This window comes from Callithrix jacchus, chromosome 19 (genome assembly GCF_049354715.1).
Source record: "Callithrix jacchus isolate 240 chromosome 19, calJac240_pri, whole genome shotgun sequence".
NCBI classification, from domain to species: Eukaryota; Metazoa; Chordata; class Mammalia; order Primates; family Cebidae; genus Callithrix; species Callithrix jacchus.
Genome location: NC_133520.1, coordinates 37,220,781 through 37,240,000, shown reverse-complemented (window position 1 = coordinate 37,240,000; position 19,220 = coordinate 37,220,781). Strand labels below are relative to the sequence as shown.

The 19,220-nt window shown below is 41.4% G+C and overlaps 1 protein-coding gene and 1 pseudogene across 2 annotated transcripts in view; one reads left to right on the top strand and one right to left on the bottom strand.

Annotated features, from left to right (window-relative positions):
• LAMB3 (laminin subunit beta 3) overlaps positions 1-19,220 on the top strand; it is a 200,527-nt gene that overhangs the window by 32,268 nt on the left and 149,039 nt on the right. The gene's annotated exons all lie outside the window — the stretch shown is intronic.
• On the bottom strand, positions 11,411-12,512 carry LOC128930235 (adenosine receptor A2b pseudogene; annotated as a pseudogene).

Sequence of the window (19,220 nt, the reverse complement as noted above, 5' to 3'; positions counted from 1 at the left end):
CTATCTATCTATATTGAAAAACACACACACACACACACACACGGGGGGGGCTTTGAGAATAGAAAATACACTTTAAGGTTGTCATACCTATCTATTTATATTGAAACACACACACACACACACACGGGGGGGGGGCTTTGAGAATAGAAAATACACTTTAAGGTTGTCATACCTATCTATCTATATTGAAACACACACACACACACACACACACACACACGGGGGGGGCTTTGAGAATAGAAAATACACTTTAAGGTTGTCATACCTATCTATCTATATTGAAACACACACACACACACACACACACACACACATGGGGGGTAGGGCTTTGAGAATAGAAAATACACTTTGTTTCCAAATGACCATGAAACATCAAAAAAAATTTGACTATATTGATAAAACAGCAAAGCTCAGTAAATGTTTTGAAATGTTGATCTATTATGGCAGGATTTTCTGACCATAGTACAATACAACTGAAATAAATAACAAAAGACAGAAGACAGAAATACTTAACTTCTTGGAAAAAATTCTTGTCTGCTCTGAAATATGGAGGGATTTTCAACTCTGTGATTAAGAATGCATTGAAAACAGTGATAGTGAGAATGTTATGAGCAAAATCTATGATGTATGACCAAGTATAACTCAAGGAAACTTCCCAGTCTTAAACATTTCATTACTTAAATGAAGAAGATTAAACATAAATTTCCTATTCATTTATCTTCAAACGACTTGCTAAAAAAAGATTAGAATCAAAGGAGGTGAGAATTTTAAAATAATGAGGAGAAAATATAATAAGTTAGAAACGTGTATAAAATTGTTAAAAAAATTCAGTTCTTGTGTGTGTGTCTGGCAGGGGTAGGAAGGGTAGAAATACATATAGAAAACAAAATCATTAAAATAGACTGTTAACCTCAATTTTAAAAAGAGAAAAGAAATCTATAAAAGTTTAAGAATGATACATGGAAAGTAGCCATAATACAGTGGAAATTAAAATAATTACAGAGAGCCATTTATGTAACTATGTCAATGATTTTTAAGATCTAGATAAAATGGATTTAAGAAAATGAATTTACCAAATTAGGCTCAAGTAGAGATTTGTAGTGTAATCATCCGCTGGCCTCCCGTGGAGGGTTTAAATCAGGCTGCTCTTGAGCTGGGAAGCTGGCTTTTAGTGGCCAGTATCTGGTGTTTCTCTTCATCATTTCCAGGTTCAATGGGCATGACAGCTCCCTTTCTTGATGGTCATATTTTAGAACAATATCTTTGACAGATGCTGGGCCCTGTGTAAACCCCCATGAGGTGATGAGTATGGGGTAAACTATCCTTTGCTTTATAGCCTGGTCACTTCACAAGACCATGAGAGCATGTATGAAACTACCAGATTTTATTATACATTTGGGGTAACTAAAGGGAATTCCAATTTTGAAAAGAAAAATTTTAATCTATATGCTAATAGGACTTCTCCCATACTCCAAGAGACAGCACTAAGGAGTTAAAAAAAAATTTTTTTTTTCTTGAGGCAGAGTCTCACTCTGTCACCCAAGCCCGAGTGCAGTGGCATTATCTCACCTCACCGCAACCTCTGCCTCCCAGGTGCCTCAGCCTCCTAAGTAGCTGGGACTACAGGCATGTGCCACCAAGTCTGGCTAATTTGTTTGTATTTTTATTAGAGATGGGGTTTTGCTATGTTGACCAGGCTGGTCTCGAACTCCTGACCTTAAGTGATCTACCTACCTTGGACTCCCAAAGTGCTGGGGTTACAGGCATGAGCCGCCACGAAGTTAATCACTTTATGGGGGTCCCCTCACTGGGAGTTCTAATCCCACTCCTCTTTACACTCTTCTGGGTGACTCCTACCTTTCTTGTGAGAAATGGCAACCTCATTCATAAGAGTTGTTCTTGCCTTAGAATCCTTCCCCATACCCTGACAATGTTTCTTCAGCACTGCATTCCTCAAGTCTAAGTTATTCATTCTGGAATAATGCCACAGATACTCCTAATAGGATAGTTCACAGTGGCCTTGGCACTGCAAGTTTTGCAGAGCAGCTCAGGGTAGGCATACTTACGTCTGTTCCCATTCAAGTTCAAGTTCTCCTTATCAGGTGACTTGCAGACTCTCCTCCTTTCTTCCAAGTGCCTAGCTGGTAACTCTTTACTTGGATGTCCACATAAACATCCCAAGGACAAATATTAATTCTCAGAGATGATACAGTCTAAACGCACCAGGAGGAAGGTAAGTATTTCCATGACTCCTACTTTGCAAGGTTGCTGCTCTGTCGTAGAGTTATGACTGTACATTTGTGGCGGGACAGGGTTCTTAGTCCTCCTCTTATTTTTGCTTGCTTTGTATCAGCATTGTTGGTAGAGTCTTTTCGCATGATGAAACCTCAAATTTATGCTGTACGAGACATTTGATATTAGAAAGAGATTTATTTGTTGTTTAGATTCTAAGAATCTGTAACCATAAGGCACAAATAAGTGTGGATTCATTCTTGTGGGTTCAGCATTGAGCAAGGGACAAGTTACTTTTTGTCATCGGCTCCTAAGAAAGGTGGTCTCACTGCCTGTGACATTGAAGGGCCTTGGCAGGCTGCAGCCTCAGGCTTGGGGGTGAAGGTGGGGTAGGTATAGAGGTAGGAGTATATGTATATTAGGGAACAGATAGCAAAGGAAAGAGTAATGTAGAACAGAAAAAGGAAGGCCTCCCGGGCACCCATCTCCGTTCGGACAGAAAGGACAAACCACAAGTTAACCTGCAGAGAGCTTTCGTTTCTCTCCTTTATCCTTCATTTCAGGTTCTGCCCCCTTGAGTCCTGCCAGAATATGAAATAAGACTGTTCCTGGTTTAAATATCATAATTACTTGTCTTCTACTCAGAAAGTGTTCTTTTCTAAATAAAAAATTACTGCTTTTTAGAGCTCAGCCGAAGCACCACTCCCCTCTCCCCAGTATATGTGTGTTTTCCAATAAGTAGGACTCTGAGAACTCCTAGTTTGTGACTAAAAATCCAAATTCTTTCTTTTTGTTTTTTTCTTTTGTGAGATGGAATCTTGCTCTGTTGCCCAGGTTGGAGTACAGTGGCGTGATCTCGGCTCACTGCAGCTTCCGCCTCCCAGGTTCAAGTGATTCTCCTACCTCAGCCTCCCGAGTAGCTGGGATTACAGGCATGTGCCACCATGCCTGGCTAATTTTTGTATTTTTAAAATTTAAGATGAGGTTTTGCCATGTTGGTCAGGCTGGTGTCAAACTTCTGACCTCAAGTGATCCACTTGCCTTGGCCTCCCAAAGTGCTGGGATTACAGGTGTGGGCCAGTCACGGTGGCCCACACATGTAATGTGTGGCTCACACAGCCAGGGTGGCCCACATTCTTTATTTAAAAGCTATTCTTATGTAAATTACTGAATTACCAAAAATCATCCTTCAACAAAAATAAAAAATATGAGGTTTCATCCTTCAACAAAAATAAAAAATATGAGGTTTCTGTTGATTAAAATATGCTTCTACTTACTTTTTGTATGTAATGTTTTTTCACATAGATTAGGCAGTCAGAGCCATGACCAGTGTCTTTAGCTCAGAATTCTGAGAGCCTCAACACTAGTAACTGTATTCATTAATAATCTGATATTGGGGATGTTGGCTGTCTAACAAAATAGGTAATTTAATAGTGTGATCCTCGTTCTGAAACTGACAAATTTCCTTCCTGGTTAAATTGTCATCTCTTGGCACAGTCTCAGTTAAACTACTCTAATTATTTCACAAATGCTTCACATTCCAAACTGAGATATCTTCCAGAGACTTTTCTATACATTTGATATATTTCTGCACAAACCTTTACGATGTGTTTTATACCCAGTACAATTTATCATCCATAACAAAGAATATTAAATTAATGCTGCAACACTGAACCAAACCTATCTCACCAAAAGTGCTCACTTATTAAATTACGGTCAGCACTCCCTGCGCACGCCCTCGCTGTCACCTGCAGAGAGCAACTTTAGGGCTTGCTTAAAAAACTAAAGGCAGATGGACAGAGAAATGAGTTGGAAAGCTTTGGATTTTCTTTCATTTTTGCTTTTCAGCTTTATACACACTTTAATATAATATCACTAAAATATTTTTTCAATAGAAAAATAATCATCTTAATCTTACTACCCAAAGGCAAATTAGTTGGATATTTTTCACACTACCTTCTAGTTTTTGATCATATGTATATATTTTTTTGCACATATTTTGAGCATAGTGAACCTATATTTTTGTAGTATGTAATCATATGAATTATATGTTTGTTTTTTCACTTGATACTATATTATACATGTTTTTGCTTTTACATTTTTTTCTTTTTTTTAAGATTTTTGCATTGTCATGGTCTTTCATAATATTAGTGTACCACAATGTGTTTAGTAATTTCCTTATTATTAAACAGTAGCCATGTGACGTAGCATTGCTCAGGATAATCATTAGTCACTGGCAAATACAATGCAAATACAACTTAATACACATAATGCAATTAATATGTTATAATAATTTTCCATAATTATAGTAATTCAGAGCTGTGATTGTTTAACTTCGTAACAAGATTACTTTATCTGTCGCATCTGTCATCTGTACTTCCAGACTATGGTTCACTCTGAAGCTGCCCTGAGTGACAGCCTGAGGCTAGATGGGCAGGACACCAGAAGTCAGACTGCCTGGGTGTGAAGCCTGGCTTTACCCCTTACTATCCGTTTGAGCTTAGAGTGAGTGAACACTATTTGAGGTCTTTGCATCTCAGTTCCTTCCTCTGGAAAATGGCTATCACCGATAATACCTACTTTACAGAATGTTCTAGGATTATAAGGTATATCACTTGTAAAGCACTAAGAAATGTGAGCTATCACTGTTAGCAACATCTGCAATTTGGAACATCTGTCTTGTGATTTATTTATGGTTATGATGAAATGGACTTGCAGATCTGTAGTTGTGTGAAAATGGAGGAGTACTTTCAGTGAATCAGTGCATTTTGCCTGATCTAATCTTGTAAGTTTTAAAACTCACTTAACTAAGTTCTTTTAAGAATGTGTCTTACAGTATTCCCAATGGAAGAAAAACATTTGAAGTGGTTTGTAGTGTTTCTCACTGTGTCTTATATAGGTCATTTAAATTCTATTTTAAGTTAGACCAAAACAAATGTGTTCTTACATAATAATGGGAATCATAATAGCACCTGTCTCACAGGGAGTAATGGAAATCATAATAGCACCTGACTCACAGGGCTGTTTTGAGGATTTAAATTAGTTAATATTCATACAGTAGAATAGGTCGTAAATATAGTAAATACTATGGAAGCATTTGCTAATGAAATAAAGTGAAACCATTCCAAAGTTGTGGTGAAACTCTTTGTAGTTTGCATGATATAATTAGGAATTTTATTCCTGTGGAAATTATATGGAGGAGTTTAATTTTATTTAATTATATGGAGATTTTTGTCATTTCTAATTTTTAGCTTTTACAGATAATGCTGCCAATGGGCGTCTACATGCATGCATATCTTTGTTTTCCTTCTTTTAAAATACTTTCTTTAGGATAAAACCTTGGAGTGGGTTTGCTGGAGAAGTTTAGTGAAGAAGTTGGTTAGTTCTGACAGCAAAGATTTCCAGGAAGTGGGTAGGAAGGAATCAAACTGGGCTTTAGCAAGGTCAGGAGAGCTGGGAGGCTCTCTCACAAACTTGAGAGCTCATTGGATTTGTGTATTTGCAGGCAGCAAAAACAGGGTGGTGTGGGGCAACAGGCAATAGCTGGAATTCACTCAGATGACATTTAGATTCATTTATCCTTCTCTTGAAATGCAAGCTTGTTTTGTCCCTGTGGGTCTCCGTTTCTTCTAAAGTCTTTCCCAGGATTAGGGTCTACAAGCTCTTTATTTCTTAAATATTAAATACCTTCTAAATGTCTAAAATAAAACTCAATACTAGAGATGCAACAATGAGGAAAAAATAGTATCTTCCCTTAGACATACAAGACAATTTTAAGGTAAATTTAAAAAGTGTGATAAACTCAAGTGATAAATACAGAAAACTGTAGAGGCATGGGGTAGCGGTGGGAGCTCACCCTCCCCAGCCTTGAGAGGTGGGCCTGGTGGAAGGGAAGGAAGTTTTCCTGGAGGAGGTAATGGTTGGGCTTAGCCTTCAAGGAGGCCCAGGAATTAACCGGGCAATGGGGAGAGTGACGAGCGCTCAGGGCAGAGGAAATGGCATGGCCAGCACACAGTGGGATCGTCAGGGTGCTTCAGAGGACCGGCGGTTCTTTGTCCTTGGGGAATCAAAAGTAAGGCAGGTGGCCCAAGATGTGGCTGGAGAGGCAGCCAAGGTCTTTGTACGTCACTTTAAAATGTTTGGGTTTTCGACAGATCATTTTGCCCAAGAGTAGCTTTGGAAACGCACCAGCTTCCGCTCAAGGCCAAGAATCTGTCCTGATTTCCCCATACCTTGACAGTGCTTTCCCCGCATGGCTCAGAGCACCTTGTTTTTGAGGGTGACCACTAGCTGTCGCTATTGAACAGGCCTAGCTCCCCAAACGTAGGCCCCAGCAGTCCGGAGGTGTTACCGGATGCTGGAGTCCAACCCCTCCCCTAGGTCAGTTCAGGTCCCTAAGCAGTGACTCACCTGTAGGCACTCTGGTGCGCAGGTGGTGGTCGCCCTGGGGTAGAACCTGCTGTGCACTGGGCAAGGAGATTGTGTAAAGCGTGCTACACCACCACATGCAGCCACGGGGTGGCGCTGCTTCCCTGACGGATCAAAGGGATGTCAGCGAAGAGGCAAAGTCTTTCCTCAGGACGGCCTTGCTCTTTTGTGGTCCACAGTACTGTTCAAGCGTGAGGGAGCCCCCGACACACAACACCCTGCGGTCCCCGGGCAGCCAGTTGCTCAGCAGAGAGATGCTCGAACGCTGCCATTTCTTGTGTTCCTTGGGCCTCAGCCCCTCATGGTTAGGGGTCTTTGGGCCAGTCCCCAGTTTCCACCCTCTGATTCCAGGTTCTGCAGTGTACCGATGTGTCCTCTCCTAGGGCTTTTGCTCTCTGTCATCCTTCCCAGAAAGCCTCCTCAACTCAGCTAGTGCTCATCTGGTACTTTTCCATTTTTAAATAATTGATTTTTTTGATATACCGTCATATATAACATAATGATGTTTTGGTCAGCAAGGGACCATATATACGATGGTGGTCCTGTAAGATGATAATACTGCATGTTTACTGTACCTTTTCTATGCTTAGATGTGTTTAGATACACAAATATTTACCACTGTGTTAAATTGCCTGTAGCATTCAGTACGGTAACATGCTGCACAGGTTTATAGCCTAGGAGCGGTAGGCACACCATCCGGCCTAGGTATGTAGCAGGCTCTACCAGCTAGGTGTGTGTAAATACATTCAATGATGTTGGAACAATGATGAAATCACCTGTGACGCATTTCTCAGGACTTATCCCTGTTGTTAAGCCATGCATAACTGTACATTTACATAGTGAAGTAATTGCCACAGTCAAGCAAGTTAACATATTTATTATCTCACATAGTTACCTTTTTAAATTGCGGTAAAAGTATGTAAAATCTACTCTGTTATTTCCAGTATATGATGCAATACTATTAACTATAGTCCTGGTGATGTTTCAGGAGTTAAAGATAGGCCATTCTGGCATAGTGACTCTTTAAGTTAAAGGCACTTGAAAAACAGCAAGTGCAGGAAGATCACTCTGACCTTTGAGCTGTTTCTTAAAAGCAAATGACGTTCTCATGGGAAAGACATCCTCCCCCTACTAGGAAAAAAAAGGAACAGTCTTATCATCGAGGATGAGAAGCTGAGGCCAAGAGAAATCTGTACAAATAAACCTCATTAAACTAACCCTTAACTTCCTAGTTGCATCTCTACCCAATTAAATGCCCCAGCCCCGGCCACTTGCCTTATCACATTTCAGTGTGCAATTTTTGGCAAATTCAGCATACTGAATTTACAACGGACTCTAACTGCGTCTTCAGGTCTTTATTATTTTTTTATGAGGTTCTCCTGTGCCACGTAAAATTTCTGTTAAATAGATTTGTTTGCTTGTCTTCTGTTAATCTGTCTTATGTCAGTTTAATTCTTGGGCTCAGCTAGGACCCTCTGAGGATGAAGGTGGAGTTTTGCTGCCCCTATATTGTACGGTAGATCTCTAGGCTCATTTATTTTTCCTAACTGAAACTTTGTATCCTTTGACCTTTATCCCCCATCCCTCTACCCCCACCACCTTTCTGCTCTCTGTTTCTATATATTCAAGTTTTTCTTTCTTTCTTTTTTTAAGTGAGATAATGCAGTATTTTTCTTTCTGTATCTGACTTATGGGAGCTTGTCTTAAGCCAAGAGAAGGTTTGTCCCATAATTTAGGTCCCAAAGGACTAGTTAAAGGCACAACATATGCTGACTGCTTTCTCTAATAAAACTTTAGAGCCATGGACTCCAAAAGGGATGTGCAGGAGAACTACTAGGATGGGCAGAAAATATTGGCATTTCTATTAATTTAATTTTAAAAACATTTTATTTTACCTAACATGTACACATAGTTATATAGTTTTAATTAGTGAAATGTTCATGTTTTAGGTTCCAAGAACGTGGCCAAACTTGAGCTCTAGAGAGAAGCAAAATTCACCGCCTGGCTCTAGAAAGGAGAATTTGGTAGAAGAGGGTTTCTTCCCCTTGGGTAGTTTTCCGCATGTGGAAAAGAATGGAGCTTGAAATGGTTCTGTGATGGTAATTCTACTTAAGAACTTAGGAGACTATCATTTTCTTAAATTAATAGGCCAGTTTCTTGATTGAAGAATTATACTTTTAATTTTCCTGGCTGCCTTCCTAGGAACAAGTATATATTTTTAGTACAGCCAACTTTTCTTGTCTTCTGCTGGGTTTTGAGTTTTTTTGATCTTGCTCCTCTAGCTCTTTCAATTTTGATGATAGGGTGTCAATTTTGGATCTCTCCATTCTCCTCATATGGGCACTTATTGCTATATACTTTCCTCTAGAGACTGCTTTAAATGTGTCCCAGAGGTTCTGGCACGTTGTGTCTTCGTTCTCATTGGTTTCAAAGAACTTCTTTATTTCTGCTTTCATTTCGTTGTTTACCCAGTCAACATTCAAGAGCCAGTTGTTCAGTTTCCATGAAGCTGTGTGTTTCTGGGTCGGTTTCTGAATTCTGAGTTCTAACTTGATTGCACTATGGTCTGAGAGGCTGTTTGTTATGATTTCTGTTGTTTTGCATTTGTTGAGCAGTGCTTTACTTCCAATTATGTGGTCAATTTTAGAGTAGGTGTGATGTGGTGCTGAGAAGAATGTGTATTCTGTGGATTTGGGGTGGAGAGTTCTGTAAATGTCCACCAGGTTTGCTTGCTCCAGGTCTGAGTTCAAGCCCTGGGTATCCTTGTTGATTTTCTGTCTGGTTGATCTGTCTAGTATTGACAGTGGAGTGTTAAAGTCTCCCACTATTATTGTGTGGGAGTCTAAGTCCTTTTGTAAGTCATTAAGAACTTGCCTTATGTATCTGGGTGCTCCTGTGTTGGGTCCATATATGTTTAGGATCGTTAGCTCTTCTTGTTGTATCGATCCTTTTACCATTATGTAATGGCCTTCTTTGTCTCTTTTGATCTTTGTTGCTTTAAAGTCTATTTTATCAGAGATGAGAATTGCAACTCCTGCTTTTTTTTGCTTTCCATTAGCTTGGTAAATCTTCCTCCATCCCTTTATTTTGAGCCTTTGTGTATCCTTGCATGTGAGATGGGTTTCCTGTATACAGCACACTGATGGGTTTTGGATTTTTATCCAATTTTCCAGTCTGTGTCTTTTGATTGGTGCATTTAGTCCATTTACATTTAGGGTTAATATTGTTATGTGTGAATTGGATACTGCCATTTTGATGCTAAGTGGCTGTTTTGCCTGTTGGTTGTTGTAGATTCTTCATTATGTTGAAGCTCTTTAGCATTCAGTGTGATTTTGAAATGGCTGGTACTGGTTGATCCTTTCTATGTGTAGTGCTTCTTTTAGGAGCTCTTGTAAAGCAGGCCTGGTGGTGACAAAATCTCTGAGTACTTGCTTGTTCACAAAGGATTTTATTCTTCCTTCACTTCTGAAGCTCAGTTTGGCTGGATATGAAATTCTGGGTTGAAAGTTCTTTTCTTTAAGAATGTTGAATATTGGCCCCCACTCTCTTCTGGCTTGTAGTGTTTCTGCCAAGAGATCTGCTGTGAGTCTGATGGGCTTCCCTTTGTGGGTGACCTGACCTTTCTCTCTGGCTGCCCTTAGTATTCTCTCCTTTATTTCAACCCTGTTGAATCTGACGATTATGTGCCTTGGGGTTGCTCTTCTTGCGGAATATCTTTGTGGTGTTCTCTGTATTTCCTGCAATTGAGTGTTGGCTTGTCTTGCTAGGTGGGGGAAATTTTCCTGGATGATGTCCTGAAGAGTATTTTCCAGCTTGGATTCATTCTCTTCGTCCCCTTCTGGTACACCTATCAAACGTAGGTTAGGTCTTTTCACATAGTCCCACATTTCTTGGAGACTTTGTTCATTCCTTTTTGCACTTTTTTCTCTGATCTTGGTTTCTCGTTTTATTTCATTGAGTTGGTCTTCGACTTCAGATATTCTTTCTTCTGCTTGGTCAATTCGGCTATTGAAACTTGTGTTTGCTTCGCGAAGTTCTCGTATTGTGTTTTTCAGCTCCTTTAATTCATTCATATTCCTCTCTAAGGTATCCATTCTTGTTATCATTTCCTCGAATCTTTTTTCAAATCTTTTTTCAAGGTTCTTAGTTTCTTTGCATTGATTTAATACATGATCTTTTAGCTCACAAAAGTTTCTCATTATCCATCTTCTGAAGTCTAATTCTGTCATTTCGTCACAGTCATTCTCCGTCCAGCTTTGCTCCCTTGCTGGTGAGGAGTTTTGGTCCTTTCTAGGAGGCGAGGTGCTCTGGTTTCGGGTGTTTTCCTCCTTTTTGTGCTGGTTTCTTCCCATCTTTGTGGATTTGTCCGCTGGTCGTCTGCGTAGTTGCTGACTTTTCGTTTAGGTCTCGTTTGCAGATTCAACGAGAAGAGCTCCAATCCTGGGTTGTTCTCACAGCGCCATCTTGAGTCCTGTACAGCCAACTTTTATTGTTTCATCACCTCTAAGTTAAACCATATTTGCATTATAATAGTTCATAGTGTTTCACAGTAAAATAGTGTGTCATTTTCTACCATAAAGGAGGCAGACTCTAAAACAAAACAAAGCATGCTTTTAGAAATCATTCAAGCTGCTAAGAGCAGACGTACAGAACCATAAATATATTTGTCAACCCTTGGAGCCTACTAATAACAGGTATATATTAGCTGGATATATGGTAACTGCAGGGGAGTGCTCAAAAGAGGCAGGCCTTATGCTTGGGAGGTATAGCTATCTTTCACATTGAGAATCAGCTGGTCCTGTTTTGCCCCATTGTTTATGGTGCATTTGTGTCTTCTCAAAGAGGAACCTGGTTCACAGGCCACAATGAGAGCAGGCTGTGCCCTGACCTGCCCATTCCCACTTTTGACATCAGTCTGGCAGCGAACATGCCTGTAGATAAGTGTTGTGAAAAGTATAGTGGAAGTCTCTATTGCAGTGGTCATAGACAATGGGATTGACAACTAAAAATTTGCATGTGACAGGAGAATGGTCATCTTCCTTGCCAACTTGGGCATCTCTTTAGACTGAGCTGGCTGAAAGAGAGTGATGACAGTCCATGGTGCACACTGGTAGTGAGCACAGAGCAAACATCACCACCATCACAGCCAGCAACTTGGCCGTGTGGCTCTCCTGCTAGAGGGTGGTCCTGGAGTGGTCCATCAGCTCCGTGTACTAAAGCTGCCTGCAGATCACTGGGAAGATCTCAGTGGAGATCAGCCACGTTATGAGCAGTGGGGGCAGAACATACCCCCCAAAACTCATGGTATATACCATGAAATATACAATGTAACTCATGGGGACCACATTCTAAAAGAGACACTTCACAAGGTAGCAGCTTTTATTCGTGGTTCCATCCTAGGCCTCCATGCAGTTGTTAGAGACACTGTCTTTACTGTCGTACTCCGGGAATGGGGTCAGTTTAATGTCAAAGGCAAGGACCCAGAGGACATCAATAACCCCTCCTGCTCGGGTCCCAGTGACTAAACTTTTATGCCTGAGCCAGCTGTGGCTGGCCAGGTACCTGTTGAGATGGCCACGGCCAGGAGGCTGAAGATGGAGCTCTGTGTGAGCACAAGCATGAAGCAGATGAGGAAGAGGCGGCTGTGAAAGTCAGAGCAGAACTCAGGCTGATGGTGATGGCAAGGGGGAAGGTGAACAGCCCCACGGCCATGTCAGGGACACCAGGGAGCAGTTGGTGGATGTCTGCAGTGCACTTGGCGTGCTAGCCCTAACACCATGAACGGGCGCACCCTGCACCTCCAGCAGCATGGCCTGGCCAGCCAGGCTCCAGGCCTCATCTACTGGGCCCATGGCCCATCTACCAGGGCCTCATCTACCATAAGCCTCACATGGGGCAGTTGTGTGTGCCCACACTACACCTCTGTCAGCCACATCTCTCTATTTATTTTTCACTTGTCCTTTCAAGATTTCAATTTCTGCGTATGTTTTATGTTAGCAAATATTATATGCATTTATTAAATAGTAACTATCTGTTAGAAGCACACATGCTGAACCATTTTTCTTCCATCTTGGGGATCTTTTGAGCTCCCCAAGTGTGATCATGTTTTAATAATGAAGTATATGATCAAAAGCTTTGGAGAACGCTGCTCTAGAGAGTCTTTGATCCAATCCTTTGAAGTTTGCTGTGGACTGTGCTCTGGAGTGGGTCTCATATGCTGGGCCAGAATGGTCCAGCCGAGGAGAAAGGTCCTGTCAGTATGGAGAACAGTAGCACAGAAGCTCTGGAGAGGGACTTGGTGGTGAGGGGGGACTTAACTGTCCTTGAGAAGGAGATCTCTGGAAGAGCAGCAGGGATGTCTGTCCCCTGTGTTCCTCCTCTGAGGTCACCTCCTCTGGGCTCCCTCCTATTGCTATCTAGGCCTTTTCGTGACATTCTTTACTGAAGAAAGGGATCACAATTCCTCAAAGGGAAATTTGCAGATGTGAGAGGCCCAGGATTTCCTCCAGCGTGGGCAGAGCTATGCCAAAGCAGGATGTTGCAAATGGTCAGTGTGAATGGATGCTGTCAGCGTGGTTAGGAGGATGACATCTTAGGACCTGTGTCCTTCAGCTCTCCCTGCTTCTCTGGTGATTTAATCTTACGACACACCCTATTGGTTGCCGAATAGAACCACAGTTTTGTTTGGCGTAGCCATGTGTCCAGTTGAAATCTCCGTTTTTCAGCCTCCCCTGAAGGGAAGAGTGGCCACATGCCATGGCTGTGGTTCATGAGATGTAAGCTGCAGTCTTTGGATGGGGCTTCCCAGTATGCTCATTATCAGGGGCCAGAGTCAGCTGATGCGCATCCTCTACCCTTCACCTTCCTCCTTCTCTTGCTGGAAACACTGAGTGATGCTGAGGGTGGAGCTACTGTCTTGTGACCACCCAGCAATAAGGAGAAGCAGGGAGAACTGAGTGGAAAGAAAGAGCCCAGGTCCCTGCAGGTCGTGGTCAGCTCCACCCAGACTTTTTGTTAGGAGAGGAAAATAAATCTCTTCCTGATTCAGCCACTGTCAGACAGTTGGGTTTTCTGTTACTGCCAGGGGAATGCAGCGCTAACAAACTTGAAAGTCATGACTGCAGGGCTTCCTGACACTTCGGTGGAGGCTGTTGACTTCATGCAGGATGCTGATGCCCTTAGAATGGAAGTGTGAGCATCCCATGTGTTCAGGAGGCCTTGCTGCATCTCCTTCCCTGGGAGTGGTGTTATAGAATGTAGATGTCTTGTTGCTGCTAGTCAGCTTGACCATGCTTACTAACCGGAAAAAAAAAAGCCAATTTGACTCATGTTATCAGAGTCTGATTTTAAGTCCTGGAGGAGGAGAGAGTGAACTGTCTCCTTAAGAGTAATGAATTCTGTGAGGAAGGTGGAAAGTGAAAGTCATGAGGATGTGCTGGAGCCAGGAACAGGCTGAGAGAGCTGGGGGTGCCCGTCTCTTCCCAGTCCTCACGCAGTGATGTCCTGTTGGTGACTCTCAGTTGGCCACAGTGAGTCTATACCATAGATACAGGCAAATGCTACAAATCAGAAAATTAAGGCTTTGTTTCTTCTTTTTCTGAAGAGTTAGCTGTTAAACATTTACCAGCACAACCCTGGAAAAGACCAAAAGTTTAGTTTAATATTAACTCATAGATAACGGCTATTAGTTTTCATATCATCTGCTCCCCTATGCCATGAAGGAGTAAATAAGCCCTAAGTTAGCAGAATCAGAGAAAGGCCGCTTTATCCTGAACACAGGCAGAAACCTATGGTATCTTAGGGCCCAAGGAGAACTCTTTATTTTTGTATGTTTTTCCTTTTTTTTTTTCAGAACATTTGAGTTCAAAAGAGAACTCTTAAATGTTCAGACTGATGCAAAAAACTAATTTTAACTTGACTTTGGCTATCAATTTGTCATCTGACCGTGTTTCTGTCTCCACACTCATTTCCTCACCTCCTTTTTTTTTTTGAGGTGGAGTTTTGTTCTTGTTACCCAGGCTGGAGTGCAATGGCGCAGTCTCGGCTCACTGCAACCTCCGCCTCCTGGGTTCAGGCAATTCTCCTGCCTCAGCCTCCTAAGTAGCTGGGATTACAGGCACGCGCCACCATGCCCAGCTAATTTTTTGTATTTTTAGTAGAGACGGGGTTTCACCATGTTGACCAGGATGGTCTCGATCTCTCGACCTCGTGATCCACCTGCCTCGGCCTCCCAAAGTGCTGGTATTACAGGCATGAGCCACCGTGCCCGGCCCAATTCCTCACCTCCTAATCAGCCTTCCCATGTCCTCTTGACAATCTGCAGGGCCTTGGCTCCTGCAAACCTGGCTTCTTGCTGTGCTTATATCACCCTCAAAAGCTCTCGATTCTGGGCCTGGCACAGCAGTTTATCAATTTCATCTTGATACCTCCTGATCTTATATGGCTCACATGTATATGCCAGGCATGCCCCTAGGTGCTGGGGGCACACTGAACTAAACAGACAAAACTCTTGCTCTCATGAAACCAACATTCTAGCAGGGGGACTGTGGCACAGATGGTACTTTCTAAAGATGGCCACAGCAATCTGTAACCCATCCATCCCACATGCTCTTCTTACAATGTGACAATGACACTCCTCTGTCAACAGGTGGGGTCCATATTCCCTTTTCTTGAAATGAGGTGCATCTTCAGAACTGCTTTGATCAGAAGTATATGGTCAGTTATAAGAGGCAATATAGCTTCTGCCGGGCTCTTTCTCGGGACACTTGCCTTTGGAGATCTCAGGTCCTCCACGCAGTCTGGCAAGCCTGAAGCTGCCACTCCAAGTGACCATGTGGAGAGAGAGAGAGACTTCCACTGTGCCCTCCTTGCTCCAGGTGCTGAAAGTGCCAGGCATCTAAGGTGCACTACTTGTTGTAGAGTCCAGCTGTTCCTGTCTTCCCAGGGTAGGCACAATCACTCTTTTAGGTGATTCTAGCTCCTGATCTTTGAGCCACCCAGTCTTGCCAAGTGGAGCAGAAATTATCCCTGCTGAGCCTTGCTTAGACTACAGATTTGGGAGTGAAGCGAATGTTGTTTTATGTTTTAAGCCACTGAGTTTTGGGATGATTTGTTATGTCACCATAGTAACTGGGGCGAGGACAGATAAAAAAGATAAATGAGCAACAATATGGATAATAGTAATAAGGAGAAAAAAAAGCCAGAAGGCAGACATAATATTTCAGGGCAGGGTGAGCATAGTGGCTCACACCTGTAATCCCAGCATTTTGGGAAGCGAAGGCAAGTAGATTGCTTGACTTTAGGAGTTTGAGACCAATCTGGGCAACATGGCAAAAAAATACAAAAATTAGCTGAGTATGATGGCACATGCCTGTGGTCCCATGTCTCTGGAGGCTGAGGTGGGAGGATTGCTTGAGCTCAGGAGGTAGAGGTTACAGTGAGCTGTGATTGCATCATGGCACTCTAGCCTGGGCAACAGAGTGAGACCCTGTCTCAAAAAAACAAAATAAAAAGGACATTTCAGGGTGGGTTTGAAATTTTATTTAAGGGTGGCTAAGGAATGCGTCATTGAAAAGGCAACTTAAACATTTTTTTTTTAATTTCCATAGGTTATTGGGGAACAGGTGGTGTTTGGTTACATGAGTAAGTTCTTTAGCGGTGATTTGTGAGATTTCGGTGCACCCAATCAGCTGAGCAGTATACATTGCACCCAATTTGTAGTCTTTTATCCCTCAGCCCCTTCCCACCCTGTCCCTTAAGTGCCCAAAGTCCATTGTGTCATTCTATGAGCAGCCTTCGCATCCTCATAGCTTAGCTCCCACTTATGAGCGAACATATGATATTTAGTTTTCCATTCCTGATTTACTTCAATTTAGAATAATAGTCTCCAATCTCAACCAGGTTTCTGTGAATGCCATTAATTCATTCCTTTTGGAGGATGAGTAGTATTCTGTTGTATATATATATATATATATATATATATATATATATATATACCACAGTTTCTTTATCCACTGGTTGACTGATTGGCATTTGGGTTGGTTCCATATTCTTGCAATTGTGAGTCGTGTTGCTATAAACATGCATGTGCAACTATCATTTTTGTATAATAACTTAGTTTCCTCTGGGTGGATACCCAGTAGCGGAATTGCTGGATCAAATGGTAGTTCTACTTTTAGTTCTTTAAGGAACCTCCACACTGTTTTCCATAGTGGTTGCACCAGCTTACATTCCCACCAGTGGTGTTGAAGTGTTCCCTGTTCACTGCATTCATGCCAACATCTATTATTTTTCGATTTTTTGATTATGGCCATTCTTACAGGAGTAACGTGATGCCACACTGTGGTTTGATTTGCATTTCCCTGATCATTAGAGATGTTGAACATTTTTTCTTTTCTTTCTTTTTTTTTTTTTTTTCTGTGGGAGAGAAAAGAATCTGTTCGTTTGAAGGGGCACAGAGGGGCAGGAGGCTGGATGTGATGCCCCCAGCCTTCCTTAATGCCTGTTCTCAGCTGTCTCCAGCTACTGGGAAGTGCATATGTGGTGTAGACTGTGGCCACCCTGCTCTCTGGGAGATTATAATCTAAAGGATTTAAGGATTAAAATCTCCGAACACCCTGCACTCCGGAGGCATCCAGGCAGGCCTGGCACCATCTCAGCACAGTTCTTTGCTGTCTGGATTCTCCCGCATCCTATCCCTCACTCACTCATTAACTCAGGCCATGTTCTCAAGCACTGGCTCTATGGCAGGCACCGCGCTAGGCCCTGAGGGTGTGGTGGTGAATAAAGCACTGTCTCATTTCTCTTTTTTTTTTTTTTTTTTTTCTTTCTGAGATTACAGGCGCTTGCCACCATGCCCGGCTAAATTTTTTGTATTTTTTAGTAGAGATAGGGTTTCACTATGTTGGCCAGGCTGGTCTTGAACTCCTGAACTTCGTGATCCGCCCGCCTTGGTCTCCCAAAGTTCTGGAATTACAGGTGTGAGCCACTATACCCAGCCAGCACTAACCATTTCTATACCATACTTCATCCTTATAACTGCCCCTCGAGTTTCTTCAGCACCCAGTTCTTTTCTTTTTTTCTTTTTTTCTTTTTAGAGGGAAAAAGAGAAAAACAAGGGGAAAAAAAGAAAAAGAGGGAAAAAGGAATATTACTTCATTCCTAAAATGAGTTTCAATAATGGCCGATCAATATTTTGAGTGTTTAAAGTGGTTAATGCATATTTTATGTGTTTAAAATGAAGACCTCTATTGTGTTTATTTGTTCTGGCTCTGAGTTCAAGTCCTGGATATCGTTATCAATTTTTTGTCTCGTTGAATCTAAATCTCATTATGTGTCTTATGTATCTGGGTGTTAAGATCTCTTATTGTTACATTAATCCTTTTACCCTTGCATCCTTGTAGCTTTGAAATCTATTTTTTTAAGTGTGAGAATTGCAACTCCTGCTTTTTATTTATTTATTTTTGCTCTCCATTTGGTTGGTGAGTTTTTTTCCATCCCCTTGTTTTGAGTCTTTGTATATCTTTAGATATATCGTTAGATTTTGTGGATAATGTATATTTTGTGTGTTTAAAATGGAGAGCTCTATTGACTTTATTTGTTCTGGATCTTAGTTCCAGTCCCGGATATCATTATCAATTTTCTGTCTTGTTGAATCTAAATCTCATTATGGGTCTTATGTATCTGGGTGTTAAGATCTCTTATTATTACATTAATCCTTTTACCCTTGTATCCTTATAGCTTTGAAATCTATTTTATCAAATGTGAAAATTGCAACTCCTGCTTTTTATTTATTTATTTTTGCTCTCCATTTGGTTGGTACGTTTTTTTTTTTTCCAACCCTTTATTTTGAGGCTATGTATATCTTTGGATATACCGTTAGATTTTGTCTGTATCTTTTGATTGGGAGATTTGGACGATTTAAATTTAGGGTTGCTGCCATTTGATATTAACTGGCTATTTTGTCCTTTTGTTGATAAAAATTCTTCTTTATGGTAATGCTCTTTACTTTTTGGTGTATTTTTAGAAAGGGTCATACTGGTTGTTCCTTTCTGTGTATAATGCTTCTTTTAGAAGTTCTTGTAAAGCAGGCCTGGTGGTAATAAAATCTCTGAGTACTTGCTTGTTCCTAAAAGATTTTATTTTTCCTTCAAATGTAAAGCTTAAATTGGCAGGATATGAAATTCTGGGCTGAAAGTTCTGTTGATTAAGTATATTGAATATTGGCCCCCACTCTCTTCTAGCTTGTAGGGTTTCCGTTGAGAGATCTGCTGTAAACCTAATAGGCTTACCTTTATGGGTAACTTGATCTTTCTCTCTGGCTGCCCTTAATATTTTCTCCTTCATTTCGATCTTGGTGAATCTAACGATTATGTGCCTTGGGGTTGGTCTTCTTGAGGAATATCTTTGTGGTGTTCTCTGTATTGCCTGGGGTTGAATAATGTCCTGCTTTGCTAAATTAGGAAAATTTTCCTGAATAATGTCCTGGAGAGTATTTTCCAGCTTGAATTCATTCTCTCCGTCACATTCAGGTACACCAATCAAGCGTATATTAGGTCTTT